The following is an 18,701-nucleotide window of genomic DNA, read 5'->3' on the forward strand; positions in this document are numbered from 1 at the left end:
CCCCAGAGTCTAATAACTAAATTTGTGTTAGTGACGTTATGAGAAAATTAAGGCAACTAACCTTTGGTCTTTCAGGTTTAGGCCAAAAGAATCCCTTTAATGCTAAAGTATGAGAGGAACTTCAACAATCTTTAAGGCCTTTGTCACAAGTGCCTGGATAGATTTTTAGTGGTTTTAAAGGCAAGAAAAAGAAATCCATTGGCGCAAACCTCCTGACCTCTTAGTGCTTTAGGCTATGTGACACACAAAACAACAACTACAGTACTACAATATTTGTGCAGGCAGGAAAATGCAGGAGTGGGAGCACCACTACTATCCTGAAACTTCTGGAAATTCTAACCTGTAATGTTTTCCAAAGCACTATGGACTGCCAAGCTTGTGGCTGGGATGTGTTGTGAGCCGCGTGAGTGTCTCTCTTGGAAAATGTCCCCCACACGTTAGATGTTTACTCCCTTTGAGGACCCATGCTGTTTACATCGCCTGCTGTATGGATTTGCCAAGCAGGGTTCTGCATCTTCCGTATCACACGTTGTGACGCAGCTGCTGCAGCCCGAGGTTTCACACATGTGGCGGATTGTGGGCATGTTTATAGCCACAGTGAGCCTCCGTGTTTACATCACCGAGTAATATTGATCCGAGGGGACTTAAAACTGCTGACTCTCTCCACTTCCATCAGATCGATCAGTGTGTTTCCTCCTCGACCTTGTTATTTCCTGTATCCCACTGTCATCCTCTTTTGCTTCATTCTGTCATCAGAGATGTTTTGCGCAGGCTTGAAACAGTTTTTTTTTACATGCATTTGTGAAAATGCCTATGAAAATTTTATCTCCAGCAGGCCATTCATTTGGCAACATTCTCTAACAGGCTCTGAGGCTTTGAGTTTTGAAGACAGTTGGTGGAGTTTCATATAGTGGCATCAAAGTAAAGGCATCTGAATGCAAATGCATCACACACTTTTCAGATTTTATCCATATAGATATATTGAGAACCATGTGTCCTCGTCTCATTCACCATTCCACTCTATTTTTTTATTGATGGGTTACTTGAAATGTACCAAAAGTATGTGGTAGTTTAGGCGTAACATGACAAAATGTAGACAAGTTCAAGGGTTATTTGACACTGTTGCAATGCACTGCATGCTCTGATTTCCTGTCTTCCTAGTATCCCGATTGCTGCAGCGGCATTTTTAGATTAATCAAACTGGCTTTGTGCTGCACAGCGGATTGAGGTGAGATCAGTAAGAACCAACACATGCTTTAGTTTGAAGTGAAATGTTGGATAAGGAGAGAGCAGAAAGCGCTCATCTTCACCAGCAGCGAGCTGCTTGTCAACAAGTCCAGCGTTGAGCTGCAGATAGTGGTGCTAAGATGGATCCCTGATGGTGAAGGGGATTTGTCAATGCTTGGTTGTTGGCCTACAACATTCTCAGCTGGACAGTAGTTGCTCCTTTTGCCAAAGACAGATTGAAAGAGACGTAGAAAGAGAGAGAGTGAGAGAGATGCCTCACTGAGCTAAGATGATAGCGATTTAACACTCAATACAAAGTGCAGATCACTCAGGGGAAGTGAGTCTGTGTGGGTCTTGGCCAGGGGCCTGAGGCAACTCATGATGACAGATATAAGTAGAACAGGGTGGCAGTCTCTCACGCAGGATATCCTGAGTTTCATAGGCATACCATACATTCATGTTATGTCACCAGACAGAAAAGGCAAAAAGTCCATTAAGAGGTTTCCCAGGTAATCATCACATTCCGTCCAAGTCTTAACAAAGATGCCTTTGGGTGCGTTCAGAATCGGATGCTCTTTGAAGCATTGGATCCTGAAGAAAGGGTTGAAATCTTCTTTTTTGTTTTTAGCAGATACATGTGACATGCAGCTGTACTAACTGAGGTGGCTAATTGTCTTCAGACCACCACAAAGCTGTCCATCTCAGGTTTTATTACCTTCCTGCTTAGCCGGAACGAAACTTTTTTCGCTGCATTATCCAGAACAAAAGAGCCCTTGTCGTTGTTCAGATTTTGAAAAGATTACAAATCACAAACAATAATTGAAACATTGGAGTTTCATGTGGCAGACTAACACAAATGAGAGCTTAGCTAGAAAGTGGCTTCTTGCCACTTTTCCATTAAGGTTGGATTTAAGGTGCACATGACTAGATTTTACCTCCTGAGCTGTGATAATTTGCAGCTCCTTCAGAGATGCTATGGGCCTGTTTTCTGCTTCTTTAAAAAGAATAATGCTTATATGGCATGTTCTCCTGGTTTGTACTTGTGCCACTCTCCTCATTTTTCAGATGCTTGGATAGTTCAGTAATGTGTTGAAAACGTGGGATATTGTTTTTGTAACCTTATATGGCTTTTAGCTTCTGTTTCGTTTTCTCTGTTTGGTCTTCATGTTGTTATTTGTTCACTAATCTTCTCTAGGAAATCTAGTTTACATCCTGCTCATTTTCCATTCACTTTAAAATTATGCATCACTTTGCATGGGTCTATCACTGGAGTTTGTGGTTGTAATATAAGAAAATGTGGAGAGGAGTGAATATTTTAGCAAGGCAATTTTTCCTACTGTAACATCTTATTCGTTTTGCTCGTTCGTTTATATCTGAAATTCTTTAGTTTGTATGGTATACGTATGGTACTTTAAGTACAAATCTTCTAATGGGTAGTTTTAACATGAAAACCGACATATTTTAGTTGATGTTTGTGCATCCTGTACTGTTGTTTTACACCACAGTAAAAACATGCAGTTAAAGCCGCCTGTCAGTAGATTGCGTTTTCACTGGGAGCTTCGTTACTGTGTCAGTTATTTATGTCTTTGCGCCATTGCCACAAATACTGACTCCCATACTTTTAGTGGGTCAGTCGTTTCTGATTTATGATTTCCACTCTCTTGGTTTCCAAAGAGCAGGCCAGCACACTGTGAAAGACTGGAGCATCTGAGGACACAAAATGGCTGGGCCAGGATGCATGTCTGACATGCGTGCTGTGGAGCCAAAATAATTCCCTCCCCTCCCCGCGCCCCTCTTCCCATCCACTCCCCCTTTTAGGAGAACGGCTTGATCCAGAGTTGGTGCCAGACTTGGACAAAGGCCAAGCCACAGGACAAGAATCGACTCCCCACAAACATGAGCATTACACTCACACAGTTCGCTATGAGCTTTTTGCACATGAATGAACAGTAAAAAAAAAAAAAAGCATTTTGAGACATGTTGAAGGTGCTGGCAGCCTCAGAACATGCTACGTCTGAGGCGCAGATAGAATGTAAAGCTGGCGTAAACAAGTCTGTAGCTGACAGTGAACTTTGCACATGTGTCCTTGGGGTTTATGGTGTGAGGCTAATTGTTGAGTAGTCTGTGCTCTTTGTCCAAACCAGCGGGTACAAAACGCATAACTGTCTAATGTGGAATAGACTAGAATAGTGAGGGAATGTTAGTTGTAAAAATTCTTGCCATTTTGGAGGAAAAGCTCTGCTAGAAGGGGATTTGGAGAGCAAAAAAACAGAAGAGCTGATTTGCGCTGTGGCTCTTGAAGCTCTCTGTGCAAAGGCAAATAGAGAGATGCTGCACATTTCATGAGTTAAGGTAGCTTGTCTGTGAGTTTTAATGCAGTTTATTGCCAGTTAATTGACTGCAACTCGTGTTTTATTGCATCTGAACTCCCTCAGGTGCTAAATTTGTAATTTGTATAAGAGTATGCAGCAGCAAAAAAATTGTATAAAATTGTATTTTTCTTTCAAAACACAAAGCGGTAAAGACATACAGTACGTCTCAACGTTGCGTCCGTATTCTATTCAGCTCTTGTTTTTGTGCTCTTTTGGGCGTGCACAGTTTAAACTGGCCTCCCTCACATGTCCCCCTCCCCTCCTTATCTGGGGTCTTTATGGTGTTTACACTTTAGATGCACATCTGACCTTCACCTTCTCAGGCCCCCTTCACTGACCTTACTGCCACACACATGGAAGCCCTGTTATATTGTAAAATGGGGGGAGAAAATGTTGCAGAGGCCCATAGTTGGAGAAGCTGGCTTTGCTTTTTACACCACCTTGACTCCTAGTTCAGGTAAACAAAATGCTGCATTCTAGGTAATGAAGCTCTCTGTGCATGCATATTTGTAGGTGTGCAGAGGGAAATAGAGTGGATTTTCTTTGATAAAAAAAAAAATCATCTTAATTTAGTAAGTACACTTAGAAACTTTGTACTCATAAAGCCTCTTACTAAGAGAGTGTTTTTTATATTAAACCACGATATAGATTTGATAATAATGCCAAGAAAAAAAAACACAGTTAAGGGATGTTTCAACTTTGAGTTTTCTCATACTCATTAATACAGTGGTATTTTATTCATGGCGAGTGATCAGATCACACTGTGGATGGGTCATTCATGAATCGGAAGGAGCTTTGGCTAAGCTTGCCCAAAAACCACACCCCATTTACATCCATGCCAAGCAGCCAGCACTTAAGGTAATTAATCTTTAAGCTTTTGGCTTCTGCTGCCATCACTTTCTGCATGCAATAAAAAAAGATCTAAAGTAGCTGAAAAGAAAAAATGGACACAAACCAAATGACCAAAACCTGCAACATTTTCAGACACAATATACGGGTCCTTCTTAAAAAATTGCATATTGTGATAAAGTTCTTTATTTTCCATAATGTAATGATAAAAATTAAACTCTCATATATTTTAGATTCATTGCACACCAACTGAAATATTTCAGGTCTTTTATTGTTTTAATACTGATGATTTTGGCATACAGCTCATGAAAACCCAAAATCTCTGTCTCAAAAAATTAGCATATTTTATCCGACCAATAAAATAAAAGTGTTTTAATACCAAAAAAGTCAACCTTCAAATAATTATGTTCAGTTATGCACTCAATACTTGGTCRGGAATCTTTTTGCAGCCTTCAATGCGGCGTGGCATGGAGGCAATCAGCCTGTGGCTCTGCTGAGGTGTTATGGAGGCCCAGGATGCTTCGATAGTGGCCTTAAGCTCATCCAGAGTGTTGGGTCTTGCGTCTCTCAACTTTCTCTTCACAGTATCCCACAGATTCTCTATGGGCTTCAGCTCAGGAGAGTTGGCAGGCCAATTGAGCACAGTAGTATCATAGTCAGTAATACCAGTGGTTTTGGCACTGTGAGCAGGTGCCAGGTTGTGCTGAAAAATTAAATCTTCATCTCCATAAAGTTTTTCAGCAGATGAAAGCATGAAGTGCTCCAAAATCTCCTGATAGCTGCTGCATTGACCCTGCCCTTGATAAAACACAGTGGACCAACACCAGCAGTTGACATGTCTCCTCAGACCATCTGTGGGTACTTGACACTGGACTTCTGACCTTTTGGCATTTCCTTCTCCCCAGTCTTCCTCCAGACTCTGGCACCTTGATTTCCGAATGACATGCAAAATTTGCTTTCATCCGAAAAAAGTACTTTGGACAACTGAGCAACAGTGCAGTGCTGCTTCTCTGTAGCCCAGGTCAGGCGCTTCTGCTGCTGTTTCTGGTTCAAAAGTGGCTTGACCTGGGGAATGCGGCGCCTGTAGCCCCTTTCCTGCACACGCCTGTGCACGGTGGCTCTGGATGTTTCTACTCCAGACTCAGTCCACTGCTTCCGCAGGTCCCCCAAGGTCTGGAATCGGCCCTTCTCAACAATCTTCCTCAGGGTCCGGTCACCTCTTCTCGTTGTGCAGTGTTTTCTGCCACACTTTTTCCTTCCCACTGAGGTGCCTTGATACAGCACTCTGGGAACAGCCTATTCATTCAGAAATGTCTTTCTGTGTCTTACCCTCTTGCTTGAGGGCGTCAATGATGGCCCTCTGGACAGCAGTCAGGTCAGCAGTCTTACCCTTGATTGCAGTTTTGAGTAATGAACCAGGCTGGGAGTTTTTAAAAACCTTAGGAATATTTTGCAGGTGTTTAGAGTTACTTTGTTGATTCAGATAATGAGGTTAACTGCTCGTTCAGAGAACCTTTTCATGATATGCTAATTTTTTGAGACAGGTATTTTGGGTTTTCATGAGCTGTATGAAAATCATCAGTATTAAAACAATAAAAGACCTGAAATATTTCAGTTGGTGTGCAATGAATCTAAAATATGTGACAGTTTAATTTTTATCATTACATTATGGAAAATAATTAACTTTATCACGCAGTATGCTCTGGGTTTCATGAGAAATAAAGTTCTCTCTCAAAAATAATAATGCACACACCTCCAAATTGTACACATACAGCTGGATGCTGAAGGACTGGAGAATGGTGTGGGTTTCTTTTTTTCAAGCAGGAGTCTAAATTCTAAGTTGTCTTGCTGTCAGAGAAAACCTGGCATGATACTCAGTGTTGAGGAAAGAGGATGACAAAAAGAAGGAGGAAGAAAAGGAAAAGCACAAGCTGTGCTTGAAAGGGTTTACGATGCAATTACGTGGTATTTGCTTTATTGTGACCCATTAAAACCAACTTGAGACTTTATAGCCTTGGTGTGATCAATGCAGATTTGGGATTTTTGTTGCATTATTCACTCGGATTTTAGCTCAGAGCATAGCACTGGGTTAAAATCATTATGAATGCTCAGTGGTGAGCAGTTCTCTGTATAGAAAACCAACTAATATGCATTCCCTCACACTCCAAATGAATTGATGAAAGTGGTATTTGTGTTTTCTCTTCACCAGAAAGACTGAAACTAGTGATGAAGACGTAGAAACCTCTCTTATAAACTGGCAAAATCCCCTGATTGTATAACCACTATGATAACACTGTGCTTGACTGCGGTTGAAAATGACACTATTTGGAAAGTCAAACAGGTCCTTCACAATAAAACTAGGTTTTCCTACTAATTTTCCATCTTTGTGAAAAGCTTTAATGGCAGCCCATTTTAGGTGTTTTACTTTTAGTTTTACTTTCAGCTTTATTTCTTTTCAGTTTGTAACCAAAGAGCTAATGATTTGTGAACTTGCTTGGAGGGCCAAACCAGGGCATACTGGGAAAGTGGACTGATTTTAGGTTCTTTTGAGACCTCTATAAATTTCCAGACATATATGCTCTACAACCCTCTTCCTGAAGGCCTCAGACAGATGTTTAAATCTTAGCATAGTTAAACTCTCATGTTAGCAGGAAGGAGCACTTCAAACTAAATGTCTAAGAGTCAAACAGGGGAACCCTTTTTACAGAATTCTAATCTTTTGCTCTTCGTCTAAATGTGCCTATTGGTCATTTTAAGCATTCCTCTCTCAATGACTGAAAAACTGGAGAAAATGTATGTTCTTTAGCTTTGTTCTGTTGTTTATGGCACTTGATTCATATTGCTTAAACCATGTGCCAAAACATGTTATAGAATGTATTCAAATATGTAAGAAAGAGTCCAGGCGGTCAGTTCTCTAATACCGTTTAATTTTAAACAGTAAAAGTCACTAATTAATTTGCAAACCATGTTTGCAAAAGCATTACTTCCGACACACACAAAGACCTAATAGTGGAACACTGGCACCCCCACTGAATCTTGATCGCTTCATTTGCACCATGATCAAGCGCCTATGCGCACATACAACCACCCACCCACCAACTCACACACACACACACACACACACACACACACACACACACACACACACACACACACACACACACACACACACATGCAAGCTTACATCCTCATTTTAGCGATAGCATATATCCAAGATGCGAAAAAAAGCAATGTGTAACCAAACCCCAAACGGTGGCGAGAAAACGCTTTTTATCTCATTTAAATGACAGCTATACAGCCTTTTCTCATGCTAGGCAAATGCATAGCAGCATCGCCATGCGACTGAATCGCCTGGATCCAGCCTACCACAGTACTGCGGAGAAGACACACCCCTACAATATGCACGTCTCGTTGCACACATCTAAAACTGTCAAAAACGACAGAAAAACGTTTATAAAGCATTAGATAAAACTTGTGAATCTCGGCATCTCTGATGCCTAAAGTTTCAACTACGTAATGTCTGTTGCTGCCGCAATAGGGTTTTCTGAATTTCCAAAGTGGATGCAAATGGAAACAAAGACACTCCGCTCTGCTGCATCTGAACGCACACAGACTGATTGAAACTGTTTATTTCGACCTACAAAGCAGCAGTACCGCTGGCAGCGTGAGCACGGTAATCCGCGCTTTAGGTCTGTCACTGATTCAGAGATCAGCGGTGTACCCATGTTGCTTTAAACCTCACGCGGTCAAAGTTGTTTACCTCTTCGTTACCTCTGACGTAAAGACACACCCCTGTTTGACGGGGCGGCGCTTTATGTTACGAGCACCTGATCCGACCAATCAGATGGGAGCTTGACAGCAAACTCCACCAACCAAAAAACAGGACTCACATCAAGCCGGGCTATGATTGGCTATCGTAGACGTCGAGGGGGGAAATCCCTTTTTCCCCCGTAGAGAGCGAAAGGAGGAGGGGCGGTGCATAACAAAAAGTAATGGCCATCTATTTGGGTCCAGTAGAAGGAGGATTAGCCTATTTCTTGTCGGACTGCTGCAGGTGCGCTCAAGTTTTCTGTGTATTTGCCTGGTAGCTACCTGTTAGCTGTGTTTTTCGGTTGGGAGTTAGCGACTCGCGCTCAGAGACGGGCTAATTATCCGGCCGAAGTCTCAGCCGCGTTGAGGGTTAAAGCAGGCAGCTAGCCACGCTAATGCTAGCTACTACAACCCACCCCGTGTGTGTTTGCGTGTGTATGTGTGCCAGCGTCTGGAAGGGCGTACTAGTTTGACGTATTCTGCCCGAAGTCTTTTCTACATTTCTTGAAGTATACGGTACGTAGCGTGGACGTGGTTTTTCCTTTTCGTAAGCTGCACAATATGAAGGGGGGCACGCGTTGCAAAAGCACAAAGACGACGAACCACAACTAAAGAGGATTAAAAATCTGCACGGTCTTCATGGGGAAAAGTTGAGCTGAGGTATGAAACTCGCAGGCACTGAAGGAATACTCAAGTCGTGGTTTGAATTATTGTGATTCTTTTTTTACTCGCCCCCATAGCTTACGAGGAACATGTGTCCAAGAGTTTTTTTTTTTTTTTTTTTTTTTTTTTTATAAATCAGTGTGTTTACCTACGCAGTTGCCTGATCGCCGTAAGATCACTTCAGAGTGTGTAGTTTACTGTTGAAAATAGTTCAGTGTTACATAAACAGAGCGACTGCAGGTCAGGTCCGAGGGTGAAGGCACACTCGGTGACTTGCGACATACCATTTTGCTTTTTACCAAACAGGATTAACAACCTGGGAAAACCGAAGAGAGGCTTCGAGACTTACAAACAGCGCGAGGACATGCTAAAACCCCAGGTGAGACATTTTCTTTCTCCTTTTGCTTTCTTTAAGTCTGACTAAAATGGACATGCGGGTTGTAACACTGTGAGAACGTCTTAAGTGTGTATTCGACGTGTTATTGCCAGTCTTAGTTATGCTGAATTTTTCATACCTAATCACTGCAAAGAAAACTAACTGGAATGATATAAAACAAAACAGAAGGCATTTGATAACAAACGACGACGCACTTAAAACCCCCCAACTCTAATCAGCTAAATAAGGTGAAGACGTTCGCCAAATGAAACCTCGATTTCTTACCAACGCATTGCCATCTCTATCCTTTCGTATTTGCAAACGAGTCCTTTTCGTACTTATGTGCTTAATTCATTATAAGTTAGTAAATTTCCTGTTGTGGGAGCCAGATATTATGGTAATGATTGTGGTATGCAACTCTAATGCATTACTGAGTTTAATTGTACATCATATGACAACTTACTGCTATTTTAATTTGTTTTGGGTCTGATCCCTGTGTTGGACAGTTTGTCTCACCACAGATTATGACTTGAAGAAGCCCAAATAACTCTACATGACCTCCTGCTGGTTGGTTTTATTTATTGGGGTCTTATGAACACATTTTCTAACAATCAGCTTTGAGGTAAAAGTCTGGTTTCATTTTCAAATTTTAAAGCAAGTACAACTTGGTTAATTGTTACAAAATTGTCCCATGGTACAGAACTTAAATTCTGAGCCCTAAAAGTCAGGTGTGAGAAGGCCAAATTTGTGAAGATATGAAATGGTTAAGGAACTAATTGAAAAGCAACCAAAAACGGACTATTACGCTATAAAAAAGGCAACGTTGGTTTGAAAGGTCAAGGAAACACTAGAGTAGTTGGTATATTAGCAAAAGCTCTAAGAGTTGCATATGAAAACAAGAAAGAGCAACATGGCCGTTGGTTCTTTTTGAGCTCTGCATGAGGATTAATTTGTTCATATTTACTTTGAAATGTGTGTCATATCTACTAAGTACTGAAATTCTAGTCATATTTGCACCACAATTTTAGCACCAAGGCTTTAGAGAAAGGCATAAGTAGTTGGAAAAAGTTCTGATACAGGTTTTAAATCAAAAATAACAAACTATTGTAAAATGATATTAAACGCACCAAAAGTGCACTGATGGAACATACTTTAAGAAAAGAAGAAATGGGGATTTATTTTTGGGTTTGTGCAAAATTTAAAAAACCTAAAAGATGGGTTATGTAGTGTCACTCCCTGAAGATAAAGGACAAAGGCATTATTGTCTTGTAATTTCCAGACTTAACTAAAGATTTACTAATCAAATCCATCTAAATAAGAAGCTTATTTGTAGCTCGAATCAAAACAAACATTTCTGATTTGATTTTACATATACTCTCTGTAAATATATATTTTTTTCTTCTTTCTGGTGCCACTTTTTGTACCAATATATTGTATAAAATGATTTCCTTGCCTTTCTCATTGGCCTCTCTAGGGTTGATTGAGAAGAAAGTGACATCTAAGCCACAGTCGCAGACCAAACGTACTTTGCTGTTTGCAATCACTTTATCAGTCATGGAGAATCCTGCCACTGTTGATTATGATGAATAATCAATATCTGCTGCAAGCCTTTTGTTGTTTTTATTTGAGATACAGACAACTCCACAGTCCACTCTTAGCTGCTGTCCTGTTAGAAAGTAAATGTGAAGGGATTAAATATGACTAAGACAGCAGGAGGATTTTCCTTTGCTCGTTTCAAGCTGGTTAGTTTGTTTTGTTACATTTAAAAAAGGCAGTTCATCAACTGATCCCCTGATTTAGGGAATGTTTTCCCACTCCAAACTATTTAGCCACTGTTGGATAACTTGGTATGTTATGAACATATTATAAAATATTGTGAACTGAGTGTGACTTTTAAGTCACATAAATTAAGTGTAAACTTGAACTGCCTTGTTGCTGAAATGTGTTATGCAAATTAACTTGCTTTGACTTAAACAAATAGTTGTTTTAAACTAGGGTGACCATTAAAACTGAATTCGGCACCAAGCGGTCGCTAGAGTACAGGTCATTTTCTTTTATCAGACTGAGGTAAACCTTTACTCAGATGTCATAAAAGGGGACCCTGTACTTTTGAATCAAATAGTAGCAGATTGTTTACAGATCAGTGTGCAGTTGGAAATGGTACAACCTATAGAAACTCTTAAACACTCCTCCCACTGCCTACTTCTGTTTTTTTTGTTGTTTTTTTTACTGTAGTCAGTTGCTTCTTTCTACATGTGACCGTATAGAGTGTGACGCAACTTAACTGTAAAGACCCTGTGTAATCTGCTTACGTGCATGTGTGTAGTTTTCCACATTTGTTCAGTACCTTTGAAACTAGCGACGTGTTAAGGTCTTCCTAATGTCTTTATGTTTTCAATTACTTTCTAACAGGCCTCATATGCTTTCACAGAAGTTTAAGTTATGCCGAAAATATTCTCAGAGAGCAAAGAGGGCAGTGCATTTATGTTATGGAATTATTCAATTTCTTTTCAGTTTTGTGTAATCAAACATGTGAAGTACAGATAAATCCAAAGCAATTTATTCCCCTGACAGGGTGGGTGATGACGAGAAGTAGAGATCATAATAAAAAAAATTAAAAATAGATAAAACATACTCCTTCTTTTCTTTTTATAAATGCCTTTCTTATTACATAACAGAAACAAACATGTTGGATCAAAAACAAAGTAATTTCAAATCTAACTCTTGCAGGGGTGTAAATAATTTATGTCCTAAATGTATAATTAGATATAGTTTGTTTTTTATGAAAAGTATGTTCTGAATAAGAGTCGGTGTTTTATGGAGGGTTACATAACTTTTGGACTAAGTGCTTTTGCACCCACCTGCCACATGTCCACGTCTGTCTGTCGGGGTTTGTGTGCTGAACTCTGCGTGTTATAAAATGTGCGTTCTTTGTCATATTCGGCATTGACATAAAAGGGACTTTTTGGTGTGTGTGTGTTTGAGCGGGCCTCTCCCTGCCTTGTCTCTTTCCCCTCTCCAGAGTCCAGCAAGGGGCCCAGCACAAAGGGGGCAGCCTGCCGTTACTGCCTCCCCTCTCCCTTTGCTGGCCAGCAGTGGAGCCTGGGTGTTTGAACGTTGTGGGGGGTGGGGAGGGGGCTGCAGAGACCATAGGGCTGGACACGGGACATGATGACCCCCCCCCTCCCCTCCCACCCTTTCCCCACCACCTCTTCCACCCCAGTTTAGCCCATCCTGTGTGGGGCACAGGTCACCTTGTCATGTGCTATTACTGCTGCTGTAACATGCTCCCTGTGATCGTAGGAAAAGAGCATAAGATAGAACCATGGAGTCTGCAGGAGGGAGAATGAGAGGCAAGTGAGGAGACAGGACTGGACTAGTCTGCTCAGCCAGTTGTTTAGCTGCATTACAGACTCGTTTTGTGTACGTTGTTGTTTGTTCAATTCACATAGTCTCTTTTTGTCTGTCGTCCTCAGACAACTGTCCCTTGTGCATTTTTTTAAGAACATTGGTGCAGCGCAGAATCCTATCAAATGTACTTGTATCTGTTCCTCATCTTGTTTTGAAATGTATATATAATTTTCTTTTCTGTTTTTTTTTTCTTCCTGTTTCTATTATTGTGGTCTTATGTGTGGTACTGTGTGTGTGTGAATCGAAAGGCCATGCGTTTCCATTGTTGGCCAGTTCTCTCCATAACCTGGGCCGTTCCAGATCAGATGTGTTTCAGGTCTCTGCTGTACTCGTAGCGACCCAGTTTGAGGTATGCAGTAAAACACATCGCCTTATGTTTCTCCCTCTGATTCTCTTGTTTTCTTTTTTTCCCTCCATTTCCACATTTATGTTTTTCTCTGTTTTTTTTATGTGTGGTTTTTTTCCCTTTAAATGAGAAAATGTTTGACTGCACGCAACAATTTCAAAACAATTTGTGGGATTGCATCATGTGATGTAGATTAAAGATGCTTATTGGATTGTCATTTTGGGCCCCCTTCTTTCATTCAGTTGTCCATTTATTCCTCTCTGTTGCTATAGGTCTGGATGGGATCCTGAATTTAACGTGTTGGGATGTGGTCTGTAGGCTCATTGCTGACATTCTTAGGATGTGATGCCAGAGTTTTTTTTATTTTATTTCCCTCTTTCCCCTTGCTCTTCTGTGTCTTTTTACACTATGCTGATTTGTTCCCTCTGCTCACTTTTTGATATCCTTTTCTCTCTGTTCATGTTTCATTTTAGCGCATGGGCTGTAATTAGGTTTGTTTGATGGTGGGTGTGGATTCCCATAGGGTTTTTTAATCCTTTAGTATTGATTTTGATTGAAACTTATCTATCCTATTAGCTGCTCTGTCTTTTTTTGCAGCTTAAATATCTATGTTTCTTCTGTGTTCGACTTATGAAGATCCAAATTCTTTTGGCTCTAGTTTCTTGCCATGGTCTGCATTGGCACTAATGTGTACTTTAAAATCTTAGTTGTTGCAATTATTGCAGCAGGAGTTCACAGATTTGCTTTTTAGTAGCTGGAGAAGATGGTAATTTTCATGATTACTGCTTGCTTTATTTGAATAAGTCTCTATTGTGGTTTCTTAGGCTTTATATCACTTGTGGTTGCAAAATTATTTGTATCCTGTAAACTTTTTTGCATTTCTGTCAGTATACAACAAGTAAATTCACTCTGATTTATTGGGGTTTGACGTGATGGGTTGACAAAAACTAGGACACTGCACTGAAGGAAAATTTTGCATGGATTTAACAGTTTTTTTTAGTTTTTTTTTTAGTTTTTGTTTTTTTTACAAAAAAAATATCTGAGAAGTGCCATGTTTATTAATATGTCTAGGGTTATTGCTCTTCTGAAAGGTTAGGTTTCTCACCAGGTTCTAAAGTATTTTGAAGCCTCGTAACATGTTTTTTTCATTAGATGCTTCCTATCAAATTTTACCACCTTCTGTTTCCTAACCGATAAAACAGAAACCCACAGCATGATTCTGCTACCACCGCCTTTCACCATGGGGATTTGAAGTGATGTGTTGATTTCTTTAAGACACTTTGCATAACGGCCATAAATGTTAGTTTCATCTCTCACATTTCTAGTTGAAAATCTTAATCAGGTCTAATTCAGCAATGGCGGTCGAATACATTGCATTCTATTCAATAGAATTCATGAAACACTTCAGGACTTTATTTGCCAAAAAGAAAAAGAGAAACACCAAGTTCTCTGTTCAATATATTAAAGTTTATTGCTGTAATGTGGACAAAATGTGGAAAAAGTTCAAGTGGTTTGAATACTTTTCACAAAGCAGCACAATTAGCTAATCTCACAGGACTCCAGATGGCGTGAGAAGTTCACACTAAATGGAGTTGCATGGGAGTGTGGTCACTTCCTGTGAGTGTGATGCAGATTTCGGTGGGACACCCCCTAAACATGATGGATTTCTATCATTGTGTCTAATACTCTTTTATTATTAGTAGGCCTTTATGCTGTGCAACATGATACATTCCAGCGTTGAGCAGAATCTGTTTGAGTGACATTTCTTCAGCTTAGACCTGTGAGACTTTATTATCAGCGTTTGCGTAATTTCAGATGTGACAGCATGAAATAAAATGAGGAAAAGATGAGTCAGCATGCAAAGCAGCACTTGTTCTTCCAGAGTTAATCGGTTGGGGTAGCAGAAGAGGAAACTCCCTATCCTTTCCTTCAAGGACTTGGCCAGAATTGGGGTTGCGTCTTTACTTTACAGCTTTCACCACCCAGTTAAAATGATATGCTGCAGTTAGTTTGTGGTGCGTTGCATACTTGCAGCAGGCCTCTTTCCTCACTCATCAGCCGCTGCTGCTGATGCTCTCAGACCTTGAAACACGTCTTCGCTTTTGCTTTTTCTTTATAGCTTTCTAGATTGTTTCTTTGAATGACTTTTAAATTGGTGATATTTATTCCATACAGGCTATTGGTCACTTCTTGACTTTCACATGGAGCAAATGTTCTGTTGTACTATTGAAAATGTATTATTTAATATTAGATTTAGCGTGTCAAGATGTATCAGTGAACAAGACGTATATGTTTGAAGAACATCCATGAGTTCAATGAAAATTTTCAGTTAATGCATTTATTTCAAATAACATTAAATATATTCAGTTTCAAGCATTAAAAAATGTTTAGTTTTTTTGATTATGCTTTTTTGGCTAAAAGTTATTTAATTAAGATGGACTCGACCTTTGAATCACAAGTTAATTTATTTACCCTTTAACTTCATATAGCTGACGTTTTCAATTATGAATGACCTTTCAAAGAAAATCCAAAGAAGAACATCTTCAGCCATTTATTTTCTTAACTCTATTTTCACATATAGTTTGCAAGTTATGTGTCACATATCTGTTAAGCAGCTGACTGCAGACTCTACCAGAGCAGTCAGCCTGGCTAATTAATCAGTTAATATCAGCTTGGTAGACAGTTGAAGTCCGATATATTGTCTGACATTAAAACAGACAAAACCTTTCCTGATCACCAAAATGATTCCTTTACTAAATGCCAGAATAATTAAAGTTTTTCTATTTCATTGCTTTTTAAGCTCGAGACATTTATCGTACCGTTTAAGTTTCTGAAAAACCCCACAATATAGTGTTCTGCCTTTATTAGCTTCTGATTGGTTCACAGCATTTCACATTTGAGTTGAAAAGAAGCACCCATATAAAAATATTTATATAAGGCAACACCTCAGACACATTGTGCCTTTGTCTGAAATTATGAGCAAATCAAAAGAAATCAGCCAAGGTATCAGGAAGAGAATGGTGAACCTCGACAAGTTTTGGTTTATATTCTGGGTACAATTTCCAGATGCATGAAGGTGTTACTTCCTTCTGTTCAAACATGTTCCAGTTTAAGCACTATGGGAATGTCCAACCATTATTCTGTACCTCAAAGATGAGTGTTATAAATATATCGGTTTAAGTACCAGGACTAAAGCAAAAGACCTTGCAAAATCCTGATACGGTTGTTATTATCCGTTATGAGATGAGTCATGTACCAAAATGGGCTAAGAGGGCAATCAGAACAAGCCATTAAGTCAAAAACAAGATCAAAAGCCAGATCTCTGTTTGCAAAGTCAGTCAGCTGCATCTTCATTTTTGGAGAAGTGTGCTGTGATCTGATGAAGCTAGAATTGAAGTGTGTCGCCATGTAATAATGACCGTCAGTATATTAGGAGGCAAAAGATGGAAGCTTAAAAGCCAGAGAACACCATCCCAGCTATGAAGTGCAGGGTTTGGCACCTTCATTTTATGAGGGTGTTTTTTCCTGCAACATCCTGACTGGTGCACAATTTGATGGCATCATGAAGAAAAAAACATGATGTCTATTATCATGTGAAGGGCTTCAGAAAACCCTCATCACAGTCCCACTGAAATCTTGTAGGGAAAGCTGAAAAAGTGTGTCCAAGGAAGACGGTTTTCAAACCTGAGACAGTTACACCAGTTCTGTCAAACGTCTATTGTAAGAAGCTTATAGGTGGATATCCAAAACATTTGACCTGTGCTGTTGAAGCTGTTAGGTCTGCTGTAAATGAACAACACCCTCCCTCGGATAGCATGCTTTATTTGGGCAGGTGTGAAAGCGTATCCGACTCTGGTGGGGACCAATAAACCGGCTTTGGGCTGCTGAAAACGTGGGCCTCTTTTCGCTTGTAAATGAACCCTGATGTGGTTTGCTTTCAGTGGGAATGCAACTGGACCTTTGAGCAAACCAAAAACATGAGGTAACTTCACTTTTACCTGGGACTTACAGACATATATGTGATCTGAAAACCTCTAAATCCTTGCTCAGTGGATCTGTAAGAAGAGCAGCACTTTGGCACTTTGGAGTTTTCAATTCCCAACTGTTACTTTCTTCATTCGCCTTATTTATGCAAAGCAACATGCTTGAAAGCTCCCTACCTCACCTGCTGCTCTCAAAAGCCAGCCTCTTGTGCTAGCGCCCCAAATGAGCAGCCTTTGTAACTGCATGACATTACCCAGGTGATTTGTCCCATTTTCACTGTGAAAGTGAAAATGTTCTACATTTCCACAACCAATCAGCGTGCCTGGAGTGTTCTGGTGTGAAAGCATCCTTAAAGACAATTCTACCAAATCATCAATTCGGAGAAGGCAGTAAAAAACATCAACTCATTATTCTAGCGTTTACCAAATGGAAATAACTGGTAGTGTTAGCTGACTGAAAAATGTGAAACTTTAGTTCCATTTAATGTCAGATAATGCATCTTTTTATATGTTATATGTAAACTAGGCACCATGTTTTGTCCATATGTTTGATATTCGAATAGTGACTGCCCCTCCTGTACACCTACCTGTGTGAAGTAGCGAGTGCCTGTGATGACTGTTTGCTGTGGTTTTGTCAAACTATCAAACCAACTTGGCGACTTGAATGTGTGGAATGGAGAGGAGCATTTGATCTTTTTCATTGGTTTCACAACTACTTGTGGTGTAATGGTGTGTAATCCTGTATATCAGCGCAACACTATCAGTGTCTCCCTGAGTAGATTATCTCTCGCTGGGTGAGCCGAATGATTAAAGTTGTGCAGGTCATAATCATTTACCTCTAACAGAGTGATCCCACAGATGTTCCAAAAGAGCTGCATTTATATCGAAAAATGCATTTTCTCACACGTACAGAGAGCAGGAGGCCTAGTTACACTGATCAGTCCACATAAACTGCATGTGACTACCAAATCTGCTGTTTGATTTTCAACTGTGACAGAAGAGGACCAGCAGAGGTAAATCATATTAGAAATGCAATTCCCACATGAACATCAAATTGCTTTCTTTCCCCTCCTGATAGTTCTTGAGATGATGAGCTGTCAGAGATTGGACTATTTATATTTAGCCAGTAACTGAAGCAGCTTATGATGGTGTATTTTTAGCCCGCTTTTGAAATGATCAGAAAAGTACTGTTTGTGTTGATCGTCATCTTTTGGTTGCTGCTCTTCGTTAAATTTTCCACAAATGGCAGAAGGGTACAGTGGGGTTGTAGCGACACAGGAGGTCACTCTGACAGAGGTCGCTCCTCTACTACATAAACAAATACTCATCCATCTGCTTTCATCCCATTGTTGTAATTATGTCGTTAATATAACTTCGCTCACAAAACATGTCATACAGAAGGATGAGTTTGGAACCACACTTCTGAAAATGTACAGTTGCATAAATTGCTACTTTGACCAAAACAAAGTTGTGTATCCAAAGCCTAACACCATTTAATGGGAAATTTCCTAGGGCTAGGCTTACCCTGCTACTCTTAAGGCTGTGGTTGAAATATTCCACTGAGACATGTGACCCTCCTCAGCTTGTACACGACCAGTTATTGCTGATTCCTTGCAAGTAAACATAAGTGGCGTCTAAGAGCCCATTATGTTGTCAGTATCTTA

At 40.1% G+C, this 18,701-nt stretch overlaps 1 protein-coding gene across 2 annotated transcripts in view; it reads left to right on the forward strand.

Annotated features, from left to right (window-relative positions):
• Window positions 1-8,398: 8,398 nt before the first annotated feature.
• LOC103464934 (vitamin D3 receptor B) overlaps window positions 8,399-18,701 on the forward strand; it is a 29,697-nt gene continuing 19,394 nt past the window's right edge. Inside the window, exons 1-2 of one of the 2 annotated variants that reach the window (XM_017304967.1) lie at window positions 8,399-8,502; window positions 9,228-9,300. The gene's annotated coding sequence lies outside the window, so the exon portion shown is untranslated. The other variant, XM_008409347.2, reaches the window with a different exon arrangement.

The sequence above is a fragment of the Poecilia reticulata genome, linkage group LG5 (genome assembly GCF_000633615.1).
Source record: "Poecilia reticulata strain Guanapo linkage group LG5, Guppy_female_1.0+MT, whole genome shotgun sequence".
NCBI lineage: Eukaryota > Metazoa > Chordata > Actinopteri > Cyprinodontiformes > Poeciliidae > Poecilia > Poecilia reticulata.